The 7,847-nt window shown below is 34.6% G+C and overlaps 1 pseudogene; it reads right to left on the bottom strand.

The window, feature by feature from the left end:
• Positions 1-813: 813 nt before the first annotated feature.
• LOC120193317 lies at positions 814-5,620 on the bottom strand (annotated as a pseudogene).
• Between the last annotated feature and the right edge of the window lie 2,227 nt (positions 5,621-7,847).

Below are 7,847 nucleotides of genomic sequence, written 5' to 3'. Positions count from 1 at the left end.
ACTTTATTTCGATATGATCGATCTGTAGGCCTGTCAAATTGACTTTAAAGAATTGAAGTCTACGAAGATTATTCTCAAGTCAACTTAATTTAATCAAAGAAAACCTCCACATTTGAAAAAATCAACCCCGTTTAAATGTCGGTCCAACACGGGGAGAAAAATAAAGTTTTTGAGTTAAAAGAAAAGTCGTTAACTTGACATAGGGTATAGTCAATGAAAGTGTGCTGACAATGGAAATTCATAAGTTTTGTGCATAAATTTCAATGTGACATTGATTTCATTGGACACCGATTGAAATAATTCACAATTTGGCGCCATTTTCTGACTCATGCCATTATTGAAGAAATGAAAATTCACCCATTTTAATAAAAAAAAATTGGCATCTATTCTATGGTTTTTATTCAGGGTTCATAATTATTCTTATAATACTATTCAAAAAATCAAATATATATTATCAATCAACTATTAAACAGTTGAACCATTTCAATTGTAAGTCATTATCAGTGAATTATCATCGTTGTCGTCATCATCGTCCTAGATTTTGGGTATCATTTGATGTGAATTGTCCACCTAACATAATTCCACAGTTATGCTCTCTACATCTATCATCACATGTTTGAAAACATCAAACAATACAATCATAAAATAACTAGTTATATATGAAAACAATGATATTAATAATGCAACGGCTGCCACTGAATATCAAACATCGGGGATTTTATGGAATGAGTCCTTTCATGGACATTATCATATATTAGGGGTTTTTCTTGGAAGATAGTTCGTTCCATGTTTGTTAAACACTTTATTACATGTTTGGCAATCTAATCAAAAACTTTATTTTCCGTACAAGACCTAAAACATTAGAAGCTATGAATCCGAGATGAGTATCGAGTTCTGTATGTCCGCGAATGTCTTTACGTCTTTCCCCACAACCTGCTCGTTAAAGATAAAAGGACTGTTGTCTACGTAATCATAATTGACATATAAGAAGGAGGTAGAATACCCATTGGCTTGACTATATACGTATAGGTATAATGAAACAAGACTGAATGTTTTCAACCTATTCTTTCGGCTGAGAAGAATACTTATACGAAGAAGTAGAACATTCATCGGTTTTGAATATGAATACTTTGGTGCAAATGGAAGTTTGTTGTGTTGGATTTTGATGGCAATCTCAAACAAACATTAAGCTCAAATATGTAGAAAGAACGTATTTATACTAGTAGAAAAAAAACTTACCAGCAGTCGATCCCAACAGCATTGGCTCCCACCTTATCCGCCTTTAGATCATCCCCCACACGTACCGCCTTGTCAGCCTCCATACCGATTTGATCTATACATTTATGTCTTTAAAATTAATAGGACAAAGCATCATGTGTACTGTAACATAGTGATAATAGTATGATGGGCTAAAAAGAAATCATATGCCATAGAAAAAAATAAATAAGGAGTTTGCTAGAGGAATATATGGGTCTCAACACAAGGAAAAGCTTAATTATTACACGAGTTTCTACAAAGGCTAGTCATAACATAGTACAAATTTAAACTTGAAATAGAAAGATGAATAAAACTCGAGTGAAAAATAATAACTATTCAAAATAATAATATTTACTCCTCTTAGTATAAACTAAGTCATGCGAGTGGCTAAACATTACGATAAATAATAACCCTTCAGATGTAGCCTTAAAGAATTATGATACTTTATCAAGCAATTACAAGGACAAATAGCAATCCGCTTGACCAATTAAACTAATATTCTCAAATGCTAGCACACTATGGAGAAACATGGAATTAATTGAAAACCATCCTATATGGTTATTTCTTGAAATACTCCAAAATCCTAGATCTTTGCTCATGAAAAAGTATAAAACAGTGTATGCATCCTTAATTCCTTATCAGATGCAGATATATTGATAGTGGAAATATAGCATCTAGTCATTTAAGCAGAAGGCAGCAAAACAGCACAATATATAATAGCCGTCATTCTCGTTTTCTAAGCAAAGATGATATGTTACACAAATTGATAACCAAGCTAGTCATGGAGATGAAAAATTTAGCCAAGCAGAGCATGTTAGCAAAGCTGTTAAGTTTCTGGTAACAGTTAAATGTCCTTGATACAAACCTAAAGCAGCTTTGAATATCCTGCATCAGGTTTTTTCATAACCAACCTCCGAGGATATAGTTACGGCATCAAACCTAAAATAAAGAAAAGATAGGTTACAAGTCAAAAGTAAGATGACTATATGAATGGCTTGAATGGTTGAAACCATGTCATTTCCCCCCTATCAAGCATCTAACACACAAAAGTAGAAGTGGAAAACAAGATAGAGGTATTGAACGGAAGGTTTGTACAAGCCATCACAAGCTCAGAATAGAGTCGGTACAAGAGAAGCAATGAATCCATGCCAAGTACAACAAAAGATGCCTCCCAAGTTTGAAGAGTAAAAAGAAATGACCACTGCTAATTAAGGGAAAAACCAGCAAAAATTGCTAGCAGCCTCATGAATAGTCGATACATTAAAAAACGTTTTTGATGTTAAGAAGCACAGGCAATAGCATCGACAAAGAACTTGATACTTACAGATCTATGACATTGAGTTCTTTCAATACCTTCCTCAATCGGGTGTCAAAATTGGACACAACAGCCACTTTAACTGTACATCACTCACCACATGAGAAATGAATTGGTGGGGGGAAATATGTATTCCAAGCAATTTGTATTAACATGACCAGTTTCATAAGAAAAAGAAGAGGAATACTTGATGATTATGACCTCCAGCATTTTCAGAATGGATATTGTTTCTGAAGCTCCATCTGGAAGACGCCATGCATAACCATTGCCATAATGCTGAAAAAAGCAGTCACTAATTTAACATAAAACGAGTTGCTGGTCTAATTAATTGCAGTTGAGACAATCACTAAATAGCAGCCACTTAAGTTCTTGAAATTCTATTCATTAATGCGATAGTACTTCAAGGACATGAAATTGGAAAAAAAGAAAAAGGAAAAGCAAGTCCCTAAAGATTACCTCATAGACTTCCTCAAAGTAATCATCATCGGAAAACCAGTGGCTTCAGAGACAACAAGTTTCCAAAATGGCTTTCCATCCCCCTATCAATAATACAACACAACAGCAAAGGGAAATTACAACTACATAAAGAAAATAGTACACTAAATCAAATATTGTAGCATAGCATACACCATGAAAGTTGTATTTGCAACGGTAGAAAGATTGAACAACTGGATGAGTATAAATTAATGGTTGAGATTATTCACTTCTTTTTTTTTGTAAAATCTCCCCATTTTCAAACTTTTAATCTCAATCATCAATTTCCACTCATCCTAAATCAGTGTAAACTAGAAAAAGAAAAAAGAAAAATTACAATGTGTAAATGGATTCTACCTCTTTATATAGAGGCAGATCCGTTGACACAATGGAAAACTTTCTTAAAAGTTTTACACGTTTTGAATATCGTTGATGAGTAAAACTGATAACTGAGATCATGACAAGAAATGTGGATATTTTTACGAAAAAAGCGGATTATCATTTAATTTAAAAGTTCTAATCTCAGGCATTAAACTAATTGATAGAGAAGCGGTGGCGGATTGATTGAACGTTGCTCTTGTTGAAGAATCAAACCTAGAAAGATCTAGACTCGATGAAGAACAAAGGGGATGAATAGGGGAAGGTGGCAGCAGCTAGGATTCTTTAGGGTTTCTTTTATGTGCTGGAATCAAGGCAATAAGATTAGAATAAAATAAACAAAAGATAAATAAACGGAAGATGAAATAAGATAATAAAGAAATCAGAAGATCTCCCTTATGAAGGTGAACGGTAAGATGATTGATGGTGCGAATGGATTTGTGGATAATAGATGGATAAGTGTCCTATCGAGCCCTCCTAATCGCAATGAAAAGACAAACACGATAAATGGCTCTAACCAACCTCCTAGTCGTGATGAAAAGGCAAATTGGAGTGTGAGATTAATCTCCCTCACAAGAACTTGAAAGAACTCCAGGAGAAGAAACTTCGAAGGCACAGGCAATCAGCACTTGCAAAAACAAACTCTCGTTGTATTATTGATCAAAGAAATCTTTAATTACAAAGTTGAATGAAGCCTCCTTTATATAGGGGCTGAGTTCTAAAGGCCTTAGATAACTAATGTATAAAATAATAATAAAAAACATGTCTTAACTCTAATTCCTAATAAATAATAAAAATAAAGATAATATTTTAACCCAACCTTAATTCCTAATAAAATAATAAATATAATCATAAAGATAATTCATCATCCTATATTAAGTTATATTACAAATAATCAATAAAAATATTGAAAATTCGTAATATTTATAAAATCTCGTATTAATCCCGTATAAGATTTTCTGCATGCACCGTCTTTAGTAAAATGGCTATATCTTGAGTTCCCGATATCGGATTGATGCGATTCAAGAACCGTTGGAAAGATAAGGGACAGACGATTTTATCTCCAGAAGACATGTTGACCAAATAAGATCAGGATCCCATTCAAAAAGTCGTCGCAAGTCTACTGCTGTTCTGATCTTCTTTTCCAGAGCTTGGACGAGTGGATCATTTGGAAGAGTTATTACTTCTTCCTTTGATGTGAGCCTTGTGATGCATGTATCATCCTCCCTTTCTTCAAAAAGATTGACCTCGAATCTGAAACATTAAAGGGAGCAACATTAGAATCGTTTAATGATTCATTCACATTATACTTACCAATAGATATGCTTTGAACTTCGAGACTTTCTAATAGGTTCGAGTAGAATATTAGTCCAAAGAAACATGTATTATGGACTCTGGTGCATGTATCACTCCTATAATTCAATGATCCAAAATAAACAAAACTTTTAATTTTTACCATGTCTGTCATTGGATCCTAACATATATATATATATATATATATATATATATTGCCACATCCAGTCCCCAACATTCAGTTGAAAAAAAAAACAATACTTGGGGCAAGTGTATAACAATAAAAGAGAGTAACAAAGAAAACAAGGAACCTCGTAACGGAGCTTATCAGGCCAGGGGGCATTGAAAGCCCTCCTAAATCCTTGCTTTATTTCAGTTGAATTCAATTTCAGACCTGAAAGCGAGGGGAAATTTTATTTGTCAAATTGAATAAAACTTTGCACTGGAATACCATAATTTATGAGTTAAATAAAGAAACAAGGAAAAACCCAGATTGAAAAGTCTAAAAAATCTTTTAAAAATAATTGTAGTAAGGAAAGATAAAAAAAGTGACCGTATTTAGCTCCAATGGAAGCGTAAGTGTCTTCAACGGGACTGGACAATTGCAAGAGAGTGCCAGCGTCGTCCAAAAGCAAGCCATCGTATGCTCTTTTAACCGAATTTCTAACTGCAAATGAGTCCAGATTAAGAAACTCAAAGAAATAAAGATTTTTTATTTCATGGTTTTGGATTATTTAAGTAGAAAAGGAAAGGGAAAGAGCAAGGGAGTAGTATAACCAGAGTGAGTGGACATGGAGAAGCGGCGAAGGGAGGTAAGTGATGTGAAAAGGCCCTTGTTATGCCAGCATTTGCTCAAACAAGCTTCCATTTTCTGAACTGGATTGCTCTGCTTCCGTGCTCCCCTCGTACGGAAAAAATTTAATTTGAATTAATTTAGATTTGTAATTTTATAAAGAGAAAATAACTTCAATGACCAAAAATCTCATATAATATACGATTTTAATCAATTTTTTTTAGATTTGCCAAAATGACCAACAAAATCGCAATGCGATCGCTAATTCGCAACGCGATCTCCATTATCGCAAATCAGTTTCCAGATTCGCAACGCGATTATGACTATCGCAATGCGATTTACAATTTCGCGTTGCGATTTTCCCAATTCTCAATGCGAATAAGTTAATCGCAATGCGAATTTGGAAAATCGCAACGCGATACTGACTATCGCAACGCGATAATACAAAATCGCAACGCAATACTGACTTCGCAACGCGATACTGACTTTCGCAACGAGATAATACATAATCGCAATGCGATTTTCAAAGCGCCATTAGTATCGCAAAGCGTATTTTATTTTCAAATTCCAAACACGAATATTAATATATTGGAACACTGAACCGTCCACAGTATATCCCATAATCGCAACTCATAACCTAAAACCTAAAATCACAACTCAGTCCCATCTCCATCTCTCACTCTCTCACCCATCTCCGACGAAATCCGTCTCCATCTCCGGCGAAATCCGTCTATCTCCATCTCTCAGAGCCACCCTCACAATCAGAAATGGAAAATCAACCAAATCAACCACTGAGGGTTAGTTTTTTTAATTATTTTCTTTTTGAAATTTTTGCATTATTATTAGGTTTTTCATATTGAAATTGATGATAAGTTTACTGGTAATTTCAATAATAGATTAATCATTTCACTTAGATTGCTTATTAAATCAACCGAGAATTGCAAAGCGAAATGAAAATCGCAATGACAAAATCGCAACGCGATTTTATTCTCTCGTTGTGATAGTCAAATTCGCGTTGCGATTGTCATTTTCGTGTTGCGATTTTCATTTTCAGAAACTATTATTCTTCTGCAAATTGAAACTTGAATGAATTGCATTACTTCAACCAAAAAACAAAGACAAATAAGAAATTCACAGTGTTGCAAATTTAAGTTTGAAGAATAAACTACTACTCTTTATGTTTATTATTGTTTTTGGTATATCTTCACAATGTAGTTTTTGGTATATCTAACTTAATATGTTTATTGTTTTTGTAGAACTTTTATTCGGCTCAATTGACCTTAAGAAATAAAGTCAGCCTGGCCAAAACAATTGCGTCGAAGCTTTCACATGCACAAAGAAAAATGTTTGAGGATACTTGTTTCGGGCCATGGCTGAAAGTACAACATCCCGGTGGAGATGCGATGTTGACACACCTGTTTCTTCAAACCATGACTAGCGATCTACCAGATACTATACAACGTCGTTATAAAGAGATATGGTTTGATTTTCCACCGGCGTATACGTGTTTTGGGCATGAGGAGTTTTGCTTAATCACCGGTCTACGCTTCGGACACGATGATGTAGGTCGGTACACTAGACACATTACCCGCCCATTATGGTTATCCCGGGTTTTTCCTAAGCTGGAGATGCCGAATCTACACGTGGAAGACCTGACGAGATTATTGAATAAGAAAGATGGTTTTACTCGGATGGATGACATCGATGTTGTCCGAGTATGCCTTCTAATACTTTTGCATGCCGGCTTTTTAGGCAGAGAGGCCAGACAACCTATTCCGAATGATCTAATCAAATTGGTAGAAGACCTAAATGCGTGGAACATGTTTCCGTGGGGCTCGTATTTATGGAAAGCTACATGGAATAAGTTATCGTCTGCCTTGGATGATCGAAAAAGTTTGCATGGCGATGGTTCCAAATACACTTTGACATGCTTTATTTTAGCCTTTAAGGTAAGAATTTTTATATAATGTTTCCAAAATTATAAGTAATTATTTAACAATTACTAATGTTTGTTATTATATTGTTTGTAGATTTGGATATTTGAGGCCTTTCCCGCCATGAAGACATATGCAATAAAAACTTCAAATGATATTCCTAGGGCTATTTCCTGGAAGAGGAAACGGACCTTGCAATGGGAAGATTTACTACGGTATACGACAATAAATAATGTAAGTTAACATAAATACTACCATATGTTTATAAACAAGTTATTACTAGTACACGTTTAACTTTGTTTGAGCTTTTATATTGTTAGGAGGCCAACACTCCATTACAGAGGCTGACACCCACGGAAGCTAAGCTTGCCACTGATTAGTGGCAAGCTAGTAAGCGCTTTTT

Source organism: Hibiscus syriacus, unplaced genomic scaffold (genome assembly GCF_006381635.1).
Source record: "Hibiscus syriacus cultivar Baekdansim isolate YM2019G1 unplaced genomic scaffold, ASM638163v2 tig00116995_pilon, whole genome shotgun sequence".
NCBI lineage: Eukaryota > Viridiplantae > Streptophyta > Magnoliopsida > Malvales > Malvaceae > Hibiscus > Hibiscus syriacus.
Note: the sequence above shows the minus strand (reverse complement) of the source record. Positions and strands in the feature narration are given on the sequence as shown.